Consider the following 25210-nt stretch of genomic DNA (forward strand, 5'->3'; position numbering starts at 1 on the left):
GTTTTTTAATTCCATCTTGTAATAGGTGTCATCAGGTGGTATTAAGGGAGGGCTCTCTAGAGTAGTTACTGAAATGTGAAGGATTCATAGAGAAATACTCTTCTTTACTAAAGGAAATATATTTAGGGACATTACTTGACATGCAATTAGGGACATGCAATCAAAAACTTAATGGGGGGGATGCCTGGGTGGCTCAGTGGGTTAAGCCACTGCCTTCAGCTCAGGTCATGATCCCAGGGTCCTGGGATTGAGCCCACATCAGGCTCTACGCTCAGCACAGAGCCTGCTTCCCCCTCTATCTCTGCCTGTTTCTCTGCCTACATGTGATCTCTCTCTCTCTCTCTCTGTCAAATAAATAAAAAATAAAAATAAAAAAATCTTTTAAAAAAAAGGGAAGAAACATCCCGTCCCTCCTTTAAAAAAAAAAAAAAAACTTAATGGGGGGTAGAAATAATTTTCAAAGTTCTTGGCAGCAGAACTCCATCAATGACTGACTTTCTGCAATTCCTCTCCCATTCTCATTCTCACCTAAATCCACTCCATTTTGCCCCATGACACCATTGAAACTGCTCTTATCAAGGTTATCACAGACCTCCACATTGCTGAACCCAATGCTCATTCTTTCTGATCTTTCCAGCATTGACTTTTAGTACATTAATCTACAGCCTTGACACTGAGCACAACTGAGCATTTCTTCCTCCCTGATACACTTTCTTCACTTGGCTTGCAGGATGCTATCCTCTTGACTTTTTTCCTGCAGTAAAGACAAAAACTTCCTAGAAATCGATGCATTTGAAAGATTAAAAAAAAAAATACATCCATGCTCAGGAAGGCACTCTTCATCAATGCCCTATAATCCAAAAGACCTGAGAAGCCAGTGGTCTGAAGGTCTACAATATCATGAAAACAAAACTTTCTGTATCAAGCCAGAGAAATGCAAACAAAACGGGAGGTGGGAAACCTAGCATGAGATGAGACTGGCACTTAAAAATGTCTAATGCTCAGATTCCTACCTGGCATCTCTTGAATTCTCATCTTGCAAAAGGGGATAATTATTCTAATTTCAAATATTCAGTGGGCTTGCACCTTGAGGGCTAAAAGCTGCTTGGTTGTTATCTCTTCACTTGCAGACCATATGTTCAGTGTGCTGTGAGACAAAGGCCAAGAGAAAGGCCTTGACACTGAGGTTCTGGGCAAATGAAGAAACCGAAGGTAGTTGCTAAGACGTACAAATTCCCTGCCCAGATTCTGAGTTGAAAGACTCTAATTTAACAAGATAAACAGATTTGGTGATTAACCCATGGAATTGGAAACTCAGAGTCAACTAAATTCTTAAATTGTAATTGCTAGAGAAATCTCAAATTTAGCAAACAAAAGTTGGTGATTGCTCAACCCCTAAGTCCCAAGTAATCCTTGGACTTTCTCTCTGTGACATTCTAATAAATGGTAAAACTGGCTAGAGGGAGGGTGATGAGGATTATTAATTTCTGTGGTGTAAATACTTCCACTATGGCCATTTCAAATTTCTGTGTGTGTCATTGAAGACAGAGTTGGGAAGAGATAATACACAACTGATTCTCACGCTCCTGCCTTCTTTGCCACAGGATGAAGCGGATTGCTAAAGACATACATACACCACAAGAGGACTTCTTCCTGAAGCTCATTATCTGTGGACAATATAGTCTAGGGAGATCCTTCCAGAGAAAGGATCCAAGGTAGCCAGACTGACTAAGGATTTTCCTTTACTTCCCAAGCACAAAATCCCATATTGTTCTTTATCTGCAGAATATGATATGAATCAGTGACAACTCTCAGTTGTTTCCTATTCTATCCTCCTCGCCATAAGAGTTCTGATTTCAGTCTGCAGTTGCCTTTGGAGTACAACAGAAGTGATTAGGTTTTGCATTTATGCATAGGTTCTCAGACCATGAGCATTATATCTAGACCTATTTGAAAACATACATCATCCAGTTATCTTAAATTTAGAGTGTGATGCAGAAACCAGACCAAATGCTGAGTTGTCTCCCTTGGGAAGGGCAGGAGTACACTTGGGAGTGTATGACATTTTGTGCCAAGCCAGAACATATTTAGAAGTTTCTATATGTAAAGAAAGATATGCATTGGTGTTGATTCATCAAAGGGTAAATTCCACTTAAATTTCTCTAACAGTCATTCTGCCTTTTTTGCTAATAGTATCATATTTGGAGTTTGGGGGGATTCCTATGTCTCTTCCCCTCTCATCCATATGGGTCAAGATACAATTTTATCTCTCTTTTTGCAAAAAACTAGGGGACTCAAGCCTGGCCAGTCAGACCACTGCTTTCTTCTAGAAACTAATTGATCCAGTAAGGGTGTAATAAAATCTAGGACTTTTACAGGAGTTACTGGCAAGAGATGTTTTCTCTGTTCTTCTGGACTCGAATCTTGAAAGATACAAGCCTGGAGATCCAAAAGCCACCACCTGGAGCCTTAAAAGGATGCCTCACAATCCACAGCATGGTTGAAAGAGGCAAAATGATTTCAGTGCCTGGATTAAGCCAAACCTGAAGAAAGTAGACTACATGAGCCAATAGGTTATTTAGCCAGTTTGGATTATACATATATATTTTTAACCTCTTCAGGCCATTTCAAGAACTTAGCTTACATAAAATTGAAGAGAAAAATGTTATACCAAGTTAATAGAAGTTTTGTCTTTTAATATTTAGGCTTGGCAGATTCCCTTAGATTCCTTTAGCCACAATCTCCTTTTTTAATTAAATGAAATACTACCGTTTCACAAAAAAATCAAGTCACATTTAAGCGAGATAGAATTCTGATTACTTTATTCCCTATCTGCTACCTTTTTACAAATGCCAGCAAATTAATGCATAAAACAAACACATGCATATTTTATGCTTACTAAATTAAGTTAAAATTTTGAGATTTCCACAGAGGCTGGTTTCTGTGACATTGCCCCAGCCCTGTCATCTATGATCAAAAATTCTGCTGCCATCAAGATCCTGTCTCCACTGTGTTCCATTCAATTTTATTGACCCTCAGACCTGTCTCTACAGAAATCAAGATGACAAATACCTCATATAATTAATTTATATTACCATAAGAGGAGAAGGACATGCTCCAGTAAAATATCCCTTTTGCCATCACATATAGAAATATTTTGGAACAAATCGACCTTTTGGTGTCCTTCATATGCAAATTATACTGGAAACTCCCACTTTGCCTAATTATTGCAATCCCAGTGACTTCTTGTTTAAGTCATAAGTTAAATATGTCCTGAGAGAGCATGGGATTTTGTTTACAACAAAGCTTTATTTACATACAACAATTAAGTGTCCGCTGACACCAGGAAATCATAATCCAAACATAAATTAATGTGTCTGTTTCTTACATTCAATTATCTATAACCTAAAATAATACATTTGATCCTTTATTGGACAAAGATGTTACATTTTCGTTTTCTCTTTTAACTGTATGTTTCTGTAACATTTCATTTTTCCATTCTCAGATTCATAAGGAATGTTTTATCCCCCCCCTACTACATGAGGGTCAGGTAATTCCCAGGTTGTGTTCTGAAATATCAGATCCCAGCTGGTAGTCTCAAAAAGTCTATAGTTTGAACAGAGGAAGGCAAAGAATTTGTACAGGCCAGGAAGGAAAGAAATTAGGCACCAAACTTATATCTTAAGAAAAAAAAAAATAGGTACTTAATGGGATAGAAATCCAGGAAACATTTGTTCTTAATCAGCTGTGCCAGGGATACACCCATATTCATGCAGGGCCCTGAGGACATTTCTCAGGGAACAGATAAATTAACTAAAATGTTCCATGTACTCCTCTGGCTTCAAGTTCCTTCTCCTTGACATAAAGTGGATTTATTGTACTTGTTTTATAAAATCTGCAGAGGGGGAAAAAAAGGATATCTTAATCACAATTATGGTGTCTAAATGGGGTGTCTCTCCCAAGCAGATGAGGGCTCTCAAATGTGGGCCAACTGATTCGGTGGAAGCCGGTGTCGCAGGTGGTGAAAGCATTCACCTGAGGCAGAAAAAAGTAGATAGAAGGTTATTGAATACACTGCGAAGGAGCCCCAGACAGGACAGCAGAGGACAGGCGGTGGGGACGAGCTGTATTTGAAGGGGGAAGATGAGGAGGTATGGCGAGGTGGTATGGATGGAATTCTTTCTTTTTTGGCAACTGTGCCTGGTTATACACAGCCCACTGGGTACTTAGGGCCCGTGAGTATTTTGAGGTAGGTGGCCTGAAGGACCAGTCTGTTCTCAGCCAGGGGGTCGCTATGGCCCCTTTCAATATTCCATTGCTCAAGCCATTTGCCTAAAAGTGGCCTCTACAACAATCCGTTAAAACCACTGCCTCTTTGTCTTCTGCAGGCATTTCAGGGATTTGCCTAATGGGAACGGATTTGGGAATACCGTTAGTTTGGGTTTGGTGGCATGTATTGATGTAGCTTGTAGACACTTCCCTACATAGCTGTTATGGCTAGCTGTGCAGAGTAGGAATGACTTACAGGAATCTTCCTACACCTCACAGTGCAGACCCACCCAGCCTGTGGTACAAGGACTTTAGTGATAAATTGGTTAATGAGTGCTACCGGACCTGTCACTGCCCAGGAGACCTGCAACGTCCTGAAATCCTACAGTGAATTTATGAAACAAACATAATGGAGGTTTCCCCAAATTTAGAAGAAATATTAAAATTGTACATAGACTTCATCAGCAAGCAATTATGAAGCTGAGTATTTTCTAAACTTAAAATGAGAATAAACAAGTTTAAATTAACTATGCTAAGGAAATGCCTGAATTATCCTTCTGTTCTCTGAATAAAATATTGTATTCTGAAATTATTGTCATATGAAGGGACAATAAGTATGCAGCTAAAAGATGTAGAGAAAAATATTAGAGACATGTATCAGGAAGTTCATCAATGAAAAGAATTTTGTTAATTTTCTGCATTTTGTGATATTTGTAATGTTTCAAGCTTTTGAGATTTATAATTTGTCATGATTTCTACTTTCTAAATGAATATTTTCTTATCATATTTTATATTTATAATATTATAATTTTTTTCTTAAAAAAAAAAATGTCCCTTCCAAACTGTATAAGATTCAGGACACACAAAACCTGGATCCACACGTGCTTTCAAAATAAATATGAACAAAATTTTATCTATCTGGATGCAAAGTAAAAAAAATTCTGGCTATTCTCCAGGAATTACCAAATATCTAGATGATTTGCTGACAGTCATCAAAATGACTATCTCATCAGATAGTCATAATCAATGAGTGATGTTATAGGGGGGAAAAAAACACATCAAATCTGATTTACAGTCTCTGCCAATTCCCCAGACAATGAGACCTCATTTCTTTGAGGGTTGAATCCCACTGAAAATTAAAGAAAATTTTAAATTACTCTGGTTATCATGGAAAATCGAATTCTGGCTCTTTGACTCCTTATCATATGGTTCTTCTCATCTAAAGACAGCAAGTTCTTCCTTTACATTTTTATTCAATATCTTTTGGCGAAGCATAAAACAGTCTCTATCAATTTCTCACCAGTTCCTGAACATTCCTAAATTGAAATTATTTTAGAGTAGTTATTCATGGGGCTTGCAAGTTGAAATGAAAAAGCAGTGAAAATCAATTTCATTATAAGCTTTGAAGTAAAGGGATGTTGCATCAAAAACTTGACTGGTTGGTAGGTGGTATTTGCTTATTTTATTCTGGAATGCTACAGCACAGCAGCTTTTAAACCACTGAAAAACCCAGCTGGTGATACTCTGAAATACATTCCCTGTATATAATCAGGGAAGTCTCAGCTTGACTCGGTGTTTTTGCACAGAATTCAGTGAAAAGAATACATCTGTATTATTTCATGGCGGTGACTTCATTTATAGCATTATGCACTTTCCTTCTCATAGAGGGTGCTTCAGTTAATGATCCTGTTCCATAGCAGGTTGGATATTTTCTCTGGGAGGTATCAAAATAGAGAGACTAGCAAACAGTTCTCAAAGCCCTGAGGACAGTTCAAAATTCGAAGTTTGCAGTACTTAATGGGCCAAAAGCCTAAGGTTTTGAAGCTATGAATACACACAAGCAACATGAAGTGGAGAACACTTAATAATTGACACTTAAAAATTTTGATGGTTCAATGTATTACTAACTTCTGTGGGAAATCAGAGCTCTTCCCTAATTCCATTCACTCTGACTAGTGAAAAGAAGAAAGGGCAAAATGGAGTCCCAAGTATACACAATATAGAACTTGATATCAAAAAAGGACAATTTAGTGGAAATTACAAAGATAGTCAATAGAATTTAAATGAGACCATCATCCTTCCTTCCTATGCCACTGGGCTGGCTTTCTTCACTCTCTTTTTTCACTTTGACTAATGTCAAGGTAGAACATGGGGTTTATTTCTGTCGGGGAACTTCACCCCAACCCAATTTAAACAGTGTAGCCCTTTGGAGTACCGGGATATCCAGAGCCAATTGAGGGCTGTTTACCAGCAGAATCCTCACTGAGGTGGCCTTAACTTTGGAAGGTCTATTGGATGGCTGGATGGGGCCAGGAAAAGAAGACATGAAAACTCCTCTCCAGCCCACAAAGATAGGGCTCTCTTTCTGCCAAGCTCTCTAGGTGTTATTTCAGCGACCTAAGGTCAGTGCTTTAAGCCAAACAAAGAAAGACCCAGGCGCAACCCCAATCCGTCTCTGGTATAATCTGAAGAAATGGATCTCATAGATCTCACAGATTTAATGTCCAACTACTGCCCCAAGCAGATGGCCAGATAAGGGTTTTGTCCAAAGCCCAGGCATCAGGCTTGCATATCACAATACCTGTGGGTCTGAGGAAGGTAACAAAATTGAGCCAGGCAGGCCAGGCCTAAGGAAAATCACAGCATGAGTGCCACGATAAATGATCAATGCCACTCACCTTCAAGGTCAGGGGAGAGGAGTAAGTGGTGGGATTCTGGCGAACTGGAATGCTTGTCCTGTCCAAAGTGAGCTACTGCCCCTCTGCTCCAGCTGATTGCTGTAAGGCAGCCTAGATTTCAAGGGAAATTGGAAATCTGGATTTTTTAATGTGTTATCTACTGGTTGTTTAGCTTTTGTCAATTACTTGAAATTTATGAAACAACAACAACAATTTTGCTGGTGGATACCATGCAGGTCAAACAAATAACTGCAAACAGGATATGAATTGTGGGCCAACAATTTGTAGTCTCTGCCAGGTGTGTATCACGTGAAATTGATGTCCCTGTGACTCTGTGTGGCACTAAATTGCTGTTTGAGGAATCAAGAAATCTGGGGTTCCTCTCTTTTTTTTTTTATCAGATGGTGAAAATAACAGTACTGACTTAATAAATTCTAAAAAACAAAATGGGGAGATTAGAATTTGTAGTAATATAATTATTATATTACATGGAATTGGAATTGAAGGTGATAATTTTGCTTTTATTTTCATTTCAAAAGCTTGGGTAGAAAGAGAAAAAACAATGAGATATAAGTCAAACTACAAACTATAGAGAACTCAGAAAAATTGGAGTGCCGTAACACACTAAATTTGACAACACCTAATGTGAATGAGATTTTGAGGATGAGTTTCTATGTAGTACTCAGATTTATTGTAAAAGGTGATGCTAGTGCCCGGAAAAAGATAAATTATATTAGATTTGGAAGAGTAGGAAGTTCTATCTATAGGAAATTTGAAAGAGTACTCCTATTATATGAGCTATCACAATATGAGTCACTTAGGGGAAACCCCAAAAAACTATAGCACATTTACTTCATTTTACAAATGTAATAAAATAAGTGCATTTATTTGGGGAAAATTCATGGATTAATTTAAAGGAAATAAGCTACAGGCTCTCTGCAGATAATTTAAAAATAACTCACTGGAAGCTCAAGAAAATGTGTGGCATGCATTAAAAGACCAGATTTCTGGAAGAAAAAAAAATTCTTCATGGTTGATTGCCATGTCTAAAATAATGCAATGTCAAAGATGCTATCACAGAAAAGGATAGAGCATTTCTTTTAAAATGTAAAGATTGCTCAAGAGGAAGATCAGGTAAAAATTAAATTATGTGACGAAAAAAATATCCAGAGCCAACCTTGACTTAGTATCTCAATGATGTACAGAAGCATGCATACGCACACATGAAATGGGAAACTTGGTAAGTCAATGGACTGGTCAATGTAAATATGTAAATATACTTTTGATATTGTACTATTGTTTTGGAAGGTGTTTCTATTGGAGAACTTGGCTGTATTTTTTACAAGTGGAAGTGAATCTGCAACTATCTCAAAATAAAATTTTTAATTTTAAAACACTAATGTAAACAATCAAGGATAAGTTTTAGAATATGAAAATGTAGGAGTCTTGCTAGATAGGCACTTAATAACCACAGTGTACAACATGTACAGAGTGGAATAAGGAAAGAATAATGAGTTGTTTGCTTCAGTCAGAGAAAGACAAGGAGGGAACTTCTCATTTTTCTGTGTTGTCTTTTGAAAGAGCAAAGTAGCTGGTACTATGTCAAGTGTTGGCCACTATATGTAACTAGCCTCAAGTTAGTAGTAGTTAGGTTATGGTAGTTCAGAACCTGTGACTTAGAGCTGTTAGCCACTGTGAGCTTCAGGATAGTTACATTACATTATTATCTTTGTATACCTATTGCCCATGAGAGTACCCGGCACATACTAGGAACTCAATAAATGCTTATTTTTTCTATTAAAAAAAAAAAGAAAAAAGAATGAGGGAGTGAAGGTCTAAGGACTAGTGAAATGCCACGGTAAGCAATGTTGTCAGGAGACAGTGTAATGCAAAAATTAAGTAAATGGCCACAGAACTTGTACTGAGTTCAAATTCTGGCTCTGTCCTTAACTATTCAGGGAAGTGATCCAAGGTCTCTAATCCTTAGATAACCACCCCTGAAGTGAGGATGATGGCAATAACACCACTTATTTCACAGGTTTTTGAAAGCTCAAAAAGATAATGCAACAAGAGCACAGCATCTCGTACACAATAAAAGATACTCAGTGAACATTAGTCATCACTATCCTTAGTACCTTTGAGAATTATAGGCCAGTAATCTTTCTTTGTGTTGGGCAAATTAGCTAAGAGTAGAATAATACTAATCACTAGCAACTAGGAAAAATAGAGCAAATGCAAGAAGATAATCCTTGCCCATTTACTGGAGTTCTCCACAAGCACAACTGTTTATTAAATACTTCATAAATGGCAGGTGTTTTGTGAAGTATCTAAATTAATTTTAATAGTAACTCTTAAGAGGTGGGACACCTCGGTGGCTCATTCAGTTAAGCATCTGCCTTGGGCTCAAGTCGTGATCCTAGGGTCCTGGGATAGAGTCCTGCATGGGGCTCCTTGCTCAGTGGGGAGCCTGCTTCTCCCTTCGCCTGCCACTCCTTCTGCTTGTGCTCTCTCTCCCTCTCTGACAAATATATAAATAAAATTAAAAATAATAATAATAGTAACCCTAAGAGGTAAGTACTATTATTATACCCCTTTCACACATGAGGAGAGCAGAACAAAAGAAGTCAACTAGTTATTCAATTAACAAAATCAAACAACTTAAAATTGGAAAAGCCAAACTTTAAGCTGAGGGGCTGCATTGGGAACCCATGCTTTGACATCCACATGACAGTTGTTCCTTTTGGGGAATAAAGAAAATTAAAATGTGATCAAGGATCTAAATACCAAAAGATGTACTGTAGATTATCAGGCAGTACATACTTTATTAAGTAGTAAACTCCAGAGATTATGAGAGCAGGAGTCTCAATTAGTAATAGAAATTATGTGCAATGGCTATTTAACTGGTGTAGAGACAGTTTTATAAACAGGCAGTGTGCATGGTTTAACTTCCTAATGCCTCAGTGATTCCAGGAAGAAGCAACTAAAAAAAAGGAAGTAATTCCTGGAAGACTAAGCAGAAAATTAGTGATTTGGTTATCTCTGAAAGAATGTAGGTGATAGAAAGACAGAGAGGAGACTTATCCTTCACTATATACCCTTTGGGACTTTTCTATTTTTTTTTTTCCTACTCAAAAAGAAATGACTGAAAAAAAAAATACCATGGTTGGGGCTTGAAGACTGTGTTTGAATATCCAGTTTGATACTAGAGAAAGCTAAAGTCTCAAACACATTATCCCTGGGTAGTTACTGGATTAGATAGAGCTAGGCTTCAAACCAAGTTTGGTTTATGGTTTTTCTTAAACCTGAAATTTATTAATTATTAGATCAACTCTATATTTAATATAATCTCATAGTTAGATTTTAATAATCTTTATTTCTATACCATTTGTCTTTTGGTATTAAAGTCTAATTAACATTTCAGAATCTGGTCTCAATTTTATGTACTTCTTTGCTTGTCTAATGTAACAATAATGAATTCTGTGGTAGCCTGAATGAAGTCCTCCCCAAAGATGTCCATGTCCTAATCCCTGGACAAAGTCCCTAATCCTCACAGAGAAGAAGGAATTTTGTAGGTGTTATTAAGCTAAGGATCTTGAAATGAAAGATTGTCCTGGATGCTTGTGTGGACGCGATGTAATTGCAAGGGAACTAAAATGAGGACGGTGGAATGGTCAAAGAAGGAGAAGTGAAGAAGACAAAAGCAGAAGTAAAAATTATGTGGCCATAAAGGAATAAAGGCAGTTTCTATAAGCTGGAAATGGTAAGGAGTAGATTGTCTCCTACAGCCTCCAAAAGGAATATAATCTGCTGACACATAATGTTAGCCCTGTGAGACTCATTTCAGACTTTTGACCAGCAGAACTATAAGATAGTAAATTTGTGTTGTTTTAAGTTGCTAATTTTGTGGTGGCTTCTCGCAGCACAATAGGAACTAATGCAAATGTTCACTTTCCAACGTTTTGAATATTGTAAATCTGACAGCAGATATATAGATAATAGCAAAATCTAAAGGTAATACAACACAGTAAATAAAGATTTTGCTACAAGCAAGACGGTACCCACAAAATTCAAGACTACTGTAACAGGAAGAAAAATCAACAAAATTAATTACATCAATAATAAATTTATAAACACTAAATAATTATCTTGGAAGCAAAAACTCATTATTAAAATTAAGTTTCACAGAATAAATATTTACTGACCTAAACTGGGTGTCTAGCAAGGTCTGAGGCCCAGGTGAGTTGAACAGGTCTATATAACTGAGCAGAGAGCCAGAGCAGAAGGGAAACTAATGGGTGGGCCCCATGGCCATGCAGTATGGAGTGTTTGCAGGGGCAGAGCAGAAAGTGTGGTCGAGCTGCACTAAAGTACACAGTGGAGGAAACTGTAGGTAAGATAGAGGCCTGTACCACCACCTGTGGATAGGATGAAGCTGTTAGGATTTTTCCAAACAACTAGAATGGCCATAGTGATTTGCCCAGTTTGTGATTTTATCCTTTAGCTGCTACTCAATCATCTACAGAAGGCAAGCAGACTTTCCATTCAGACCTAAGGTATAAGAATAATTAATTCCTGGTTTTGGCAAGATGTTGGAGGAGTAGCAGACCGAGATGACATCAGGTCACAGGAGTTCAGCTAGATAGTTAAACCACTCTGAACACCTACAAATCCAACAGGAGATTGAAGAGAAGAAGAGCAGTGATTCTAGAAACAGAAAATCGACCACTTTCTGAGAGGTAGGACATGCAGAGAAGTAAACCCAAAGCAATGGGAAGATAGACTGTGGGGGGAGGGGCCGGCTTCCGGCAAACAGTGGAGCAACAGAACACAAAATTTGAACTTTTAAAAGTCTGCTCCACTGAGGGACATCTCTCCAGAGGCTAAGTGGGGCTGTAGCCCTCATGGGGACAGTGTGGTCTCAGGTCCCACAGGGTCACAGAAAGATTGGGGGTTTCTAAGTGTAGCAGAGCTCACAGGTATCAGAGCAGGGAAGCTGACTACAGATATGGAGCTGAGGAGTGAGCTCACAGCTTGGGGTTACCTTAAACTGTGATCTGCAGCACAGTCGACCACTGCTCTTTGAGCAGGGACCCCACAAGTGGCAGTTCCAGGGAGACCCCCTTCTTCCTCCATCAGGAGAAGTGGTGCAGGAGCACGCAGCAGGAATCAGCTGGGTTTGGAGATTCCAAATGGGGCTATGTCCTGGAGATAGAAATCCTCAGTCTCAGGCCAGATGAGCACAGAATACAGCCAGAGACCAGGAAGACAAAACTGATTGGCTATTTTTCTCTGAGCGTGCACTGAGGAGTGGGGCTTCAAGCTCTCAGCTCCTCTGGGCTGGAGATTGGGAGGCCGCCATTTTCATTCCAGTCCTCCAGTGCTCGATGGAAAGTGACCAGGGAACAAAAGCTACCCAGAGTGAACCCAAGGAAATTACTTAGCCTGGCCCCTGGCAAAAGTGGCGCAATTCTGCCTCAGACAAAGACATTTGATACTCACTGCAATGGCCCCTTCCCCAGAAAATCCGCAAGAACATCCAGCCAAGACCAAGCTCACCAATCAAGGAGAACAGTGGAAGTCCAGAGCTAGGGAAAGGCAATGCATAGAATTCATGGCTTATCCTCCATGATCCTTTAGTTTTGCAAAGTTAATTCTTTTTAAAATTTTTTTCTTATTCTATTTTTTAACTTTTCCTCTTTCTTCTTTTAATGTTTTTTTAAACAGTTTATCTTAACAATACCTTTCTTTTAAAAAAAATCCTTTTAACCTTCATTGTTATAGTCATATTTTTTCCCTTCATTGTATTTAACCTAATTGTTTGTATACATATAGGTTTTATTTCTTTAATACTTTGGGACACGATTTCTTCTAATAGAGCAAAAAATACCTTAAATCTAGCACATGGTTTTGTTCTAGTCTCCAGCTTGATCACATTATTTTTTCCTTTTCCAACCAACTTATCTTTCAATTCCTTTTTTAGAAATTTTTAAAATTTTCATCTTTACAGTCATATTCATCCCTTCATCATGTGTACTCTTTTTGTGTATGTGTGTGTGTGTGTGTGTGTGTGTGTGTGTGTGTATGTATATGTTTTTCTTTCTTTAAAATTTTGGGAAGGAGCCTCTTCAAAGAGACCAAAATACACCCAAAATTAAGTGGGTACCTCTGTTCTTTTCACCAGTCTAAAATATGTATTTATTTATTTATTACTTATATCCCCCCCCCTTTCTTCTCCCTCCAGTTTTGGGTCTCTTATTTGGTGAGCATACATTTTTCTGGGGTCTTTGCCACCCTTTTAGTATTTTAGTATTTCGTATTTTAGTATTTTATTTATTCATATATTCTTATCTGGATAAAATGACAAGGCAAAAAACTCACTACCAAAAAAAACAAAAACAAAACCAAGAGACTGTACCAATGGCTAGGGACCTAATCAATATGGACATTGGTAATATGTCAGAAATAGATTCAGAATGATGATTCTCAAGGTGCTAGCTGGGCTCAAAAAAGGCCTGGAAGATATAAGAGAAACACTTTCTGGAGAAATAAAATCCGTTTCTGGAGAAATAAAAACTAAAATCTAACCAATTTGAAATTTAAAAAGCTATTAATGAAGTGCAATAAAAAAGTAGAGGCTCTTACTGTTAGGATAAATGAGACAGAAGAGAGAATTAGTGATATAGAAGACCAAATAATGGAGAATAAAGAAGCTAAGCAAAAGAGAGACACACAACTACTGGACCATGAGGAGATAATTCAAGAAATAAGTGATACCATAAGATGAAACAATATTAGAATAATTGGGATCCCAGTAGAAGCAGAAAGAGAGAGGAGGGCAGAAGGTATATTGGAGCAAATTATAGTAGAGAATTTCCCTAATATGGCAAAGGGAACAAGCATCAAAATCCAGGAGGCACAGAGAACCCATTCAAAAATCAATAAAAATGGGTCTGCAGCCCATTATCTATTAGTAAAACTTACAATTCTTAGTGACAAAGAGAAAATCTGGAAAGTAGCTCAGAACAAGAAATCTGTAACATACAATGGTAGAAGTATTAGATGGGCAGCAGACTTATCCAGAGACCTGGCAGGCCAGAAAGAACTGGCATGATATATTCAGAACACTAAGCGAGGAAAATATGCAGCCAAGAGTACTACATCCAGCTAGGCTACATTGAAAATAGGAGACAAAAACCTTCCAGGACAAACAAAAATTAAAAGAATTGGCAAAAACCAAACTAGCCCTACAGGATATATTGAAAGGGGTCCTGTAAGCAAAGAGAGAGCCTAAGAGTAGTAGACCAGAAAGGAACAGAAACATTACACAGTAATAGTCACCTTACAGGCAATACAATGGCACTAAATTCATCTTTCAATAGTAACCCTGAATGTAAATGGACTAAATGCCCCAATCAAAAGACACAGAGAATCAGAATGGATAAAAAACCAAGACCCATCGATATGCTGTCTACAAGAAACTCATTTTAGACCCAAAGATGCCTCCATTTTTAAAGTGAGGGGCTGGAAAATAACTTACCATGCTGGGGTGGCAACCTTATATCAGATCAATTAGATTTTAAGCCAAAGACTGTAATAAGAGATGAGGAAGGACACTATATCATACTTAAAGGGTCTGTCCAACAAGAAGATCTAACAATTTTAAATATGTATGCCCCTAACATGGGAGCAGCAAATTATATAAACCAACTAATAACAAAATCAAAGAAACACATCAATAATAACACAATAAATAGTAGGGGATTTTAACAATCCCCTCACTGAAATGGACAGACCATCTAAGCAAAAGATCAACAAGGAAATAAAGGCTTTAAATGACACACTGGACCAGATGGACATCACAGATTTACTCAGAACATTCCATCCCAAAGCAACAGAATGCACATTCTTCTCTAGTGCACATGGAACATTCTCCAGACTAGATCACATCTTGGGTCACAAATCAGGTCTCAACTGGTACCAAAAGGCATCACTCCCACATATTTTCAGATCACAATGCTCTGAAGCTAGAACTCAATCACAAGAGGAAAGTTGGAAAGAACTCAAATACATGGAGGCCAAAGAGTATCCTACTAAAGAATGAATGGGTCAACCAGGAAATTAAAGAAGAATTGAAAAAACTCATGGAAACAAATGAAATGAAAACAACTGTTCAAAATCTATGGGACACAGCAAAGGTGCTCCTGAGAGGAAAATATATAGTGATACAAACCTTTCTCAAGAAACAAGAAAGGTCTCAAATACACAACCTAACCCTACATCTAAAGGAGCTAGAGAAAGAACAACAAAGAAAGCCTAAACCCAGCAGGAGAAGAGAAATAATGATCAGAGCAGAAACCAATGAAACAGAAATCAAAAGAACAGTAGAACAAATCAACAAATCTAGGAGCTGGTTCTTTGAAAGAATTGATAAGACTGACAAACCCCTGGCCAGACTTATCCAAAAAAAGAGAAAGGACCCAAATTAATAAAATCATGAATGAAGGAGGAGAGATCACAACCAACACCAAAGAAATACAAACAATTGTAAGAACATATTATGAGCAACTCTACACCAGCAAATTTGATGGTCTGGAAGGGATGCATTCCTAGGGATGTATAAACTACCAAAACTGAAAGAGGAAGAAATAGAAAACCTGACAGACCGTAACCCAGTAAGGAGATTGAACCAATCATCAAAAATCTCACAAAAAACCAAGAGCCCATGGCCAGAAGTCTACCCAGGGAAGTTCTACCAAACATTTAAAGAACAATTAATACACATTCTCCTGAAACTGTTGCAAAAAATAGAAATGGAAGGAAAACTTCCAAACTCATTTTATGAACTCAGCATTACCTTGATCCCAAAACCAGACAAGGACCCCATCAAAAAGAATTACAGACCAATAACCTTGATGAACACAGATGCGAAAGTTCTCACCAAAATATTAGCCCATAGGATCCAACAGTACATTAAAAGGATTATTCACCATGACCAAGTGGGATTTATTCCAGGGCTGCAAGGTTGGTTCAACATCTGCAAATCAACCAATGTGATACACTACATTAATAAAAGAAGGAACAGGAACAATATGATACTCTCAATTGATGCTGAAAAGCATTTGACAAAGTACAGCATCCTTTCTTGATCAAAATTCTTCAAAGTGTAGGGATAAAGGATACATACCTCAATATCATCAAAACCATCTATTAGAGCTTTTCCCCTAAGGCTAGGAACATGGCAGGGATGTCCACTACCACCACTGCTATTCAACATAGTACTAGAAGTCCTAGCCTCAGTAATTAGACAACAAAAAGAAATTAAAGGCATCCAAATCAGCAAAGAAGAAGTCAAACTCTCACTCTTTGCAGGTGATAGGATACTTTATGTGGAAAACATAAAAGACTCCATTTCAAAACTGCTAGAACTCATACAGGAATCCAGTAAAGTATCAGGATATAAAATCGATGTACAAAAATCAGTTGCATTTCTATACACCAACAGCAAGACAGAAGAAAGAGAAATTAAGGAGTTGGTCCCATTTACAAATGCACCCAAAACCATAAGATACCTAGGAATAAAACTAACTGAAGAGGCAAGGAGTCTGTACTCAGAGAACTATAAAGTACTCATGAAAGAAATTGAAGACGACACATAAAAAAATGGAAAAATGTTTCATGATCATGGATTGGAAGAACAAATATTGTGAAAATGTCTATGCTATCTAAAGCAATCTACACGTTTAATGCAACCCCTATCAAAATACCATCAATTTTTTTTCAAAACAATGAGACAAATAATCCTAAAATTTATAAGGAACCAGAAATAGACAGAGGAATGTTGGAAAAGAAAGCCAAAGTTTGTGGTATCACAATTCCAGACTTCAAGTTCTATTACAAAGCTGTCATCCTCAAGGCAGCCTGGTACTGACACAGAAATAGACCCATAGATCAATGGAACAGAATAGAGAGCCCAGAAATAGATCCTCAAGTATATGGTCAACTAATCTTTGACAAAGCAGGAAAGAATGTCCAATGGAAAAAAGACAATCTCTTCAACAAATGGTGCTGGGAAAAGGGCCACCACATGCAGAAAAATGAAACTGGACCATTTCCTTATGGTCTCAAAATGGATGAAAGACCTCAATGTGAGAAAGGAATCCATGAAAATCCTTGAGGAGAACACAGGCAGCAACCTCTTCGACTTCAACCACAGCAACTTCTTCCTAGAAACATCGCCAAAGGGAAGGGAAGCAAGGGCAAAAACAAACTATTGGGACTTCATCAAGATCAAAAGCTTTTGCACAGCAAAGGAAATAGTAAAAAAATCAAAAGACAACTTACAGAATGGGAGAAGATATGCACAAATGATATATCAGTTAAAGGGCTAGTATCCAAAATCTATAAAGAGCTTATCAAGCTCAACACCCAAAGAACAAATAATCCAATCAAGAAATGGGCAGAGGACATGAACAGACATTTCTGCCAAGAAGACATCCAGATGGCCAACAGATTCATGAAAAAGTGCTCAATATCACTGGGCATCAGGGAAATACTAATCAAAATGAGACACCACCTCACACCAGTCAGAATGGCTAAAATTAACAACTCAGAAATGACAGACATTGGCAGGGATGCAGAGAAAAGGGAATCCTCCTATACTTGGTGGGAATGCAAGCTGTTGGAAAACAGCATGGAGGTTCCTCAAAAACTTTCAAAGGTTGAAAATAGAACTACCCTACGACCCAGCAGTCACGCTACTGGGTATTTACCCTAAAGATACAAATGTAGTGATCCGAAGGGGCAGGTGCACCTGAATGTTTATAGCAGCAATGTCCACAATAATCAAACTATGGAAAGAACCTATATGTCCAACGACAGATGAATGGATAAAGAAGAGGTAGTATATATATACACAACGGATTACTATAGAGCCATCAAAAGAAATGAAATCTTGCCATTTGCAATGCCGTGGATGGAACTAGAGGGTATTATGTTGAGCAGAATAAGTCAATCAGAGGAAGACAGTTATCATATGATCAACTGATATGAGGAATTTGAGAGCAAAGTAGGTGGTTTGGGGGGTAGGAAAGAAAAAATGTAACAAGATGGGAGCTGGAGGGAGACAAACCATAAGAGACTCTTAATCTCAGAAAAACAAACTGAGGGTTGCTGGGGGGTGGAGGACTAGGGAGAGGGTAGTTGGGTGATGGACATTGGGCAGGGGATGTGCTATGGTGAGTGCCGTGAAATGTGTAAGCCTGATGACTCACAGACTTTACCCCTGGGACTAATAATACATTATATTTAATAAAAATAATTAATAAAAAATAGAACAAAAAGATAAATAAAATAAAAATTTTCACCTTGTGAATAAAAAATAATAAGTAATAATTTATCCCCAACAATAGCCATATGTTAGGACAATAATCAGTATGTGGGAAATCATAACTTTTTTTCCATCCCATGGTTCTATAAAAGAATAAAATAATCCCAATAGTTAATTTCTGTAGGATGTTCTATGTCTCTTATTTTCTCCTTCCCCCACTCTCATTTGGTTCTTGAGCCAAGAGATGGAATGCAGAACATGTGTAAGAACCTATTTGACGCAAGTTAGTTATTACTTTCTTTACCATGAGTTTTTCTGAATATAAGTGATAAATGTTCCAAGCATCATGTTTAGTTTAGAGCAATTTACTCAGAATTAAATTTATCTTTTCTTAAGTTTTAAAAATGGAAAGAAGAAAGTGTTGCTAAGTAGAATTATCATTCATTGGTTAAACAGAATTAACATTTGTAAGGTACAAACATGGAGAGTTACCTTTCATATAGACTGACTAATATAATCATTTCTATTTAACTGTCTTGACTTCTCAAACAAATTCGCCTAACTTTTGAAACAAAATTGAAAAATTTGGAGTTCTTAACTCATTTAAAAGTAGATTAAATATGTTATAACTAAATGGGATAAGTCTAACTCTAAGAGATAATTCAGAGAAATACTTGTATTCACTGTAGGACTGTTAAAACCTAACTTATACTTATTGTGTTCAAATTAACCACTCTATTATCTTCATTTTACAATTCTCTACACTTAGTTAAACACATGGTTCACAATATATTAAAGGATGATACCTGAAAATAAGAATTAGATAAGCTTATGATATGATCAGTGAATCAAATTATGTTGAATCCAGATTAAATATAATGAGAAAAAACTATCCTTTTTTATTATTGAGATAAAATTGGTATATAACGTTGTATAAGTTTCAATTGTATAACACTGTAATTTGACATTTTTATGCACTACAAAATGATGTCCAATAAAAGTCTAGTTACCATCCATCACCATAAAATTGGCTCATTTCATCCACTTCACGCATCTTCCATGATCCTTCTCCATTCTGTTAACTATAAATCTGTTTTCTGTATCTGTGAATTTGTTTTTATTTTATTTTCTTTGTTCATTTGTTGTTGTTATTATTGTTGTTTGCTTTCCACATATGAGTGAAATCATATGGTATTTGTCTTTCTCCATCTGATGTATTTCACTCAGCATAATACCTTTAAGGTCCATCCATGTTGTCGCAAATGGCAAGATTTCATTCTTTTTTAACATTGAGTAGTATTTCATTGTGTGTATATACCACATCCTCTTTATCTATTCATCCATTGATGGACACTTTATGTTGTTTCCAGTTCTTAGCTATGAGAAAAACTATTGTTACAAGGAGATGATAAATCAAGAATGTTAGGTGCTGGGGCAACTGGGTGGCTCAGTGGGTTAAGCCTCTGCCTTCAGCTCAGGTCATGATCTCAGGGTCCCAAGATCGATGCCTGCATCAGGCTCTCTGCTTGACTGGGAACCTGCCTCCCCCTCTCTCTCTGCCTGCCTCTCTGCCTACTTGTTATCTCTGTTTGTCAAATAAATAAATAAAATCTTTAAAAAAAAAAAAAAAGAATGTTAAGTGCTTAAACTTTCTGTTGTCATTTATAGAGTTTTGTATCCTAAAGCTGAGATTAACCCTGATCCTTGGCCATAGTTACATATTACCTAAATTTTTGCTCCTCTGACTCATACTTTATTGTATTTTACTTGTTTTAGATATAGAAAAAAGATTGTACACTTTGTGTGTTGGGATGCAGGGAGGTATCTTGCTATAGACTCTTGCTCCATGAATTGACTTCCCCAGATGCAGTGATGTATCCAGGCAGAAGCATTCAGCCCATGCCTGGCTGTTTATGCCACCACACCTCCCTGCTATAGTGCAATGGACTAGTGACTCAAGATAATCCCCTGGAAACCCTTCCCAGGAGCTGAGGTTTCCTTCCTTCAGAATGATAAAACTGAGAGGAAGTGAACTTCTGGTTGGGCTTCTGTTCCCCTCACTGCCTGACACTGACTTTTGAGAGTCCCAATATCTTCCAATTGCCAAAGCGTTCACTTTTCTCTTCCTTGACTTCTCAACAGCATTCAAAGCAGTTTCCCACAGTTGGAATCTATGCTCCATGTCTTATTCACCGCTGTACCTTAGCTCCTGGTACAGAGTACAGACTTGATAAACATCAGTTTAGTGACTAACTGAAGGAGTAACTGTACTCGCTGGATATTTTCTGAATAATTTGAAATCCTCGTAAATCCCCTGCCCACCCATATACCTTCCATGTATTTAACAACAGCTCTCTACTTTTCTTTTCTTTTCTTTTCTTTTTAAGATTTTAATTATTCATTTGAGAGAGAGAACACGAGAGTGGGGAATGCCACAGGGAGAAGCAGACTCTCTGCGGAGCATAAATTTCCACACCCCTACCCCTTGTAGGGCTCCATCCCGGGACTTCAGGATCATGAACTGAGCAGAAGGCAGACACTTAACTGACTGAGCCGCCCAGGTGCCCCAAGCTATCTATATTTCTGTACCAAGTTATCAACCTTGCCCCCATCATAAACTTATTAAGATGTTTCTAAGAAGCACTGAAGTTTACAAAACTGAGTTCTTTATCTTTTACTTATTGATTTGAAAGGCTCTTTATACATTAAGATATTACCTTTTTTGTCTATCAGATTGCAAAATTTTTCTCCTATATTTCTATTGATACTTTAAATTTGTCATTGGGCTTTAATTTTGTTTATGTATTTATTACTGCATAGAAGTTTAAATTTTTAAGTTACTATCTTTAGTGCTAGGCTTAGAAATACTTTTTCTTCCTTAAAATTATATGGATATTTATCTATTTGTATTTTGGTTTATATTCTCTGAAACTTGTTTTGCTGTCAGGTGAGAGGTAAGTATTCAACTTTATTCTTTTTCAAATCATAAGTCAATTGTCTCATTACCAGTTACCAATAAGTCCATCCTTTTGCCAGCAATGTCAACTTGAGGCAGTCTGTGTGGTGGTCAAAAGAATGGCCTTGAGTTCAGACAACATGGGTTAAACCAGGCTGATCCTCTTATTTATATGCTTTCTAGTGTTTCTAAAATTCAACCACTTCATCTGCAAATATGAGATAATAAGAGTAGTATCTACCTCAAAGTGTGTAAGAGTAAGATAATTATGAAATACTCAGCATGATTCCTGGCACATGGTATGCTTCATTACTATTATTAACTTTTTAATTTCTTAATTTAACCCTTCAACTTCAAATGGAATTTTGGTTGAAATTGTATTGAATATATAATTTTATAAAATTGTCATATTTACAAAGTAAAGTCCTCCCATTCAGGAGCACAGCGTATCTTCTTAATAGGCTTTGCTTTCTTTTCTCCCTTTCTTTTTAGGCTTCTTCCTAGGAGATATATAGCTATAGATATATCATATATGTTATATTATTATAAATATATATTATTTCTATTTTTTTAAAGCTTTATTTATTTATTTGACAGAGAGAGATCACAAGCAGGCAGAGAGGCAGGCAGAGAGAGAGGAAGGGAAGCAGGCTCCCCGCTGAGCAGAGAGCCTGATGCGGGGCTCTATCCCAGGACCCTGGGATCATGACCTGAGCTGAAGGCAGAGACTTTAACCCACTGAGCCACCCATGCACCCCTATTATTGTTATTTTTTTTTTAATTATTGCTATTTTTATTTTTTATTTTTACATTTTTTAAAAAACTTATTTATTTGACAAAGATCACAAGCAAGCAGAGAGGCAGGCAGAGGGAGAGAGAGAGGGTGAAGCAGGCTCTCCGCTGAGCAGAGAGCCCGACGTGGGGCTCCATCCCAAGACCCTGGGATCATGAGTCAAAGGCAGAGGCTTTAACCCACTGAGCCATCCAGGCGTCCCAAAATTATTGCTATTTTTAATAGGATCTCTTTTCTCATTCTGTTGTCTGATGGATTAGTACTTGGAATTCTATCACTATTTAAAGATTTTTCTTTGCATTTGTAGTCATATTTCTTCTTTACTAATGATATATATTTCTCTTTCTTTTTTCATTGATCAGACTTATTTGATGTTTGCCTACCTTATCAGCCTTAAGACTTTACATGTCAATTCTATTTTTTATTTTGTCTATAATATTGTTCCTCTTTTTAATTTAATCTATTTTCTTGATAGATTTATTAATTAATTTTTCCCACTTTCTCTTTCTTTCAAGTTTTTATTTCAATTCCAGTTAGTTAACACACAGTGTAATAGTTTCAGGTGTAGAATTTAGTGATCAACCCTTACATATAAGGGTTTATCATAGCAAGTGCTTATCATAGCAAGTGCCTTCCCTAAAACTTATCACCCATTTAACCCATCACCCTGCCCACCTCTCCTCCAGTAACTCTGGACTGTTTTTTTCTCTACGATCAAGAGTGGTTTTTTTGGTTTGTCTCTCTCCTCCCCTTTCCTCCACCACGTTTATCTGTTTTGTTTCTTAAATTCTACATATGAGTGAAATCATATGGTATTTGTCTTTCTCTGACTTATTTTGTTTAGAGTACACTCTAGCTCCATTCATGTCATTGCGAATGGTAAGATTCCATTCTTTTTTGTGGCTGAGTAATATTCATATATACATATATATGAATATACATATATATGTGTATATACACACATATGTATATGTTTATGTATATATACAATTATACATATGTAGTAATATATATGTATATATTATTATAATAATGTCATAATTTGGCTATTGTAATAATGTTGCTAAAAACATCAAGATGCATGTATCCCTTCAAATTAGTATTTTTGTAACCTTTGGGAAAATCCCTAGTAGCACAATTGCCGATTGTAGGGTAGTTTAATTTTTGACTTTTTGAGGAACCTCCATACTATTTTCCAGAGTGGCTGCTCCAGTTTGCATTCCCACCAGCAGTGTAAGAGTGTTCCCCTTTCACCACATCCTTCCCAACATCTGTTGTTTCCTGTGTTGTTAATTTTAGTAATTCTGACTGGTGTGAGGTGATACTCATTGTAGTTTTGATTTGTATTTGCGTGATGATGAATGATGTTGAGCATCTTTTCACGTGCCAGTTTTCCTGCTTTCTTTATGTTTATGTTTTTGGGTCTCCCTCCCCATGTTTTAGTTGTATATATTATTTATTTAAAATACAGAGTTGGTTATAACCCACAGAGGTTTTTTCGCCCCTTAGGACGTTCTCATTGCTAGTTTCTAAATTGTCAGAGATTTTCACTTCTGGTACCTCTAGGCTAGAAAATTCCACATTCACTGGAAAACAATAAAGTCCTTAAAATGTTACTAATTTTTGATGTTCATATATATTTATGTCCTGTTCTACTCTATAATTTCATTTTTTATATTTAGGAATTTAGAATTTTAGATATATATTTGATACCTCTTTCTGTATAAGAAACCATCACAACTACCACAACTCAGTGACTATTTGCAACATATATTTATTATGGCACAGTTTTAATGAGTCAAGAGGCTAAATGTAGCTTTACTGGATCCTCTGCTCAGGGTCTCCCAAGGCTGAAATTATGTGTGAGCCAGGCTGTGACCCGTTCTAGAATTTGGGGTTCTCTTTCAAATTGGTTATTGACAGAGTTCACTTCCTTGTGATTATAGGGCTGAGAATCCTCTTTCTTATTATAGCTGTAGGCCACTCCCAACCCTGAAAGTTCCCTGCAATTCCTTGCTGAGTGCTCCCTCCCAGAGGACCTCCCACAACAGGGAGGTTTGCTTCTTCAAGGCCAACAGAAGATTCTCTGACATCTAAGCTTTCTGTTAAAGGATTCACCTGATTAGGTCAGGCCCACCCAGGACAAACTTCATTTTGATTATTTTAAAGCCAACTGATTAAACACCTTAATCACATCAGCCCAAACTACTCACTTTTTCTGATTTAATCTAATCTAACCACAGCAGTGACACCCATCATATTTACAGGTCCTGTCCATAGTCAAATGAAGAGGATTATACAGGAAGTGTATAAGGGGCAGGAATCTTTACTATGAGGTAAGAGTAGTTCTACCTCACTATTTTTTTAAAAGAATTTTTGTGTTTTTTTTTTGCTTTTTAGTTTTTCAGGGTAAGACTTGGGAACAACTTGTCTAGGAGAAATAAATCTGTTGTACTTTACTGGGATCACATTAAACTAGAAATTAACTAATTAACTTGAGAAGAAACTGATTTGAATCCTAACCAGACATAAAATATGTATTCCATTAGTTCAAGTGTTCTATATGTGTCCTACTTTTGTGTTAAATTTATACAGACATTGCAAATTTATGAAAAAAATAGACTTGGAATTTTTATTTTCTTGAAATAATTCAATAGCATTGGAGTTCTTTTTTAAAAGGTTTTATGAAATTCCTGTAAAATTGCCTGGACCTGGTAATGTTTTTAGAAGATCATGCTTCAGCAACTGCTATTTTTTTCTTGGAAATTGGTCTGCTTATATACTCTATCATTTTTATGGTAATTTATTCATTTCTTCTAGGTTTTTCATTTTATTTACATAGAGTTGAGCAGAGTAATCTCAGAATTCTTTGTCCTCCTTTTTGGAGTTATTTTCCTACTGTCATTTCTTAATCTATGTAGTTAAACTTTCCCTATTTTTCCTTGATTAAGTTAATTTGTTTATTCTATTTTTTTCCTCAGGTTTATTTTTCCTCAATTAGTTTTATTTTTCTATTCTTAAAATCCATTGATTCTATTTTCTTTCAGTTTATTTTCTTTTTCTTTTTCAAACTTTTTAAATTGCTAGTTTAATTCATTTATTTTTATTTCCTTTTTTTAAAAGGAATTAACATATTTAGGGCTATGACTTTTTTTAGCACTGTGATATAATATTTCTATTATAGTTAT

General features: G+C 36.8%; 1 long non-coding RNA gene across 1 annotated transcript; it reads right to left on the minus strand.

The window, feature by feature from the left end:
* Nucleotides 1-3292: 3292 nt before the first annotated feature.
* On the minus strand, nucleotides 3293-12476 carry LOC116574406. Its single transcript, XR_004279271.1, has 3 exons — nucleotides 12447-12476; nucleotides 6948-7058; nucleotides 3293-4035 (listed from the first exon to the last, which is right to left on the minus strand). It is a non-coding gene; the product is annotated as an uncharacterized LOC116574406 (long non-coding RNA).
* Nucleotides 12477-25210: the final 12734 nt, after the last annotated feature.

The sequence above is a fragment of the Mustela erminea genome, chromosome 15 (assembly GCF_009829155.1).
Source record: "Mustela erminea isolate mMusErm1 chromosome 15, mMusErm1.Pri, whole genome shotgun sequence".
Lineage (NCBI taxonomy): Eukaryota > Metazoa > Chordata > Mammalia > Carnivora > Mustelidae > Mustela > Mustela erminea.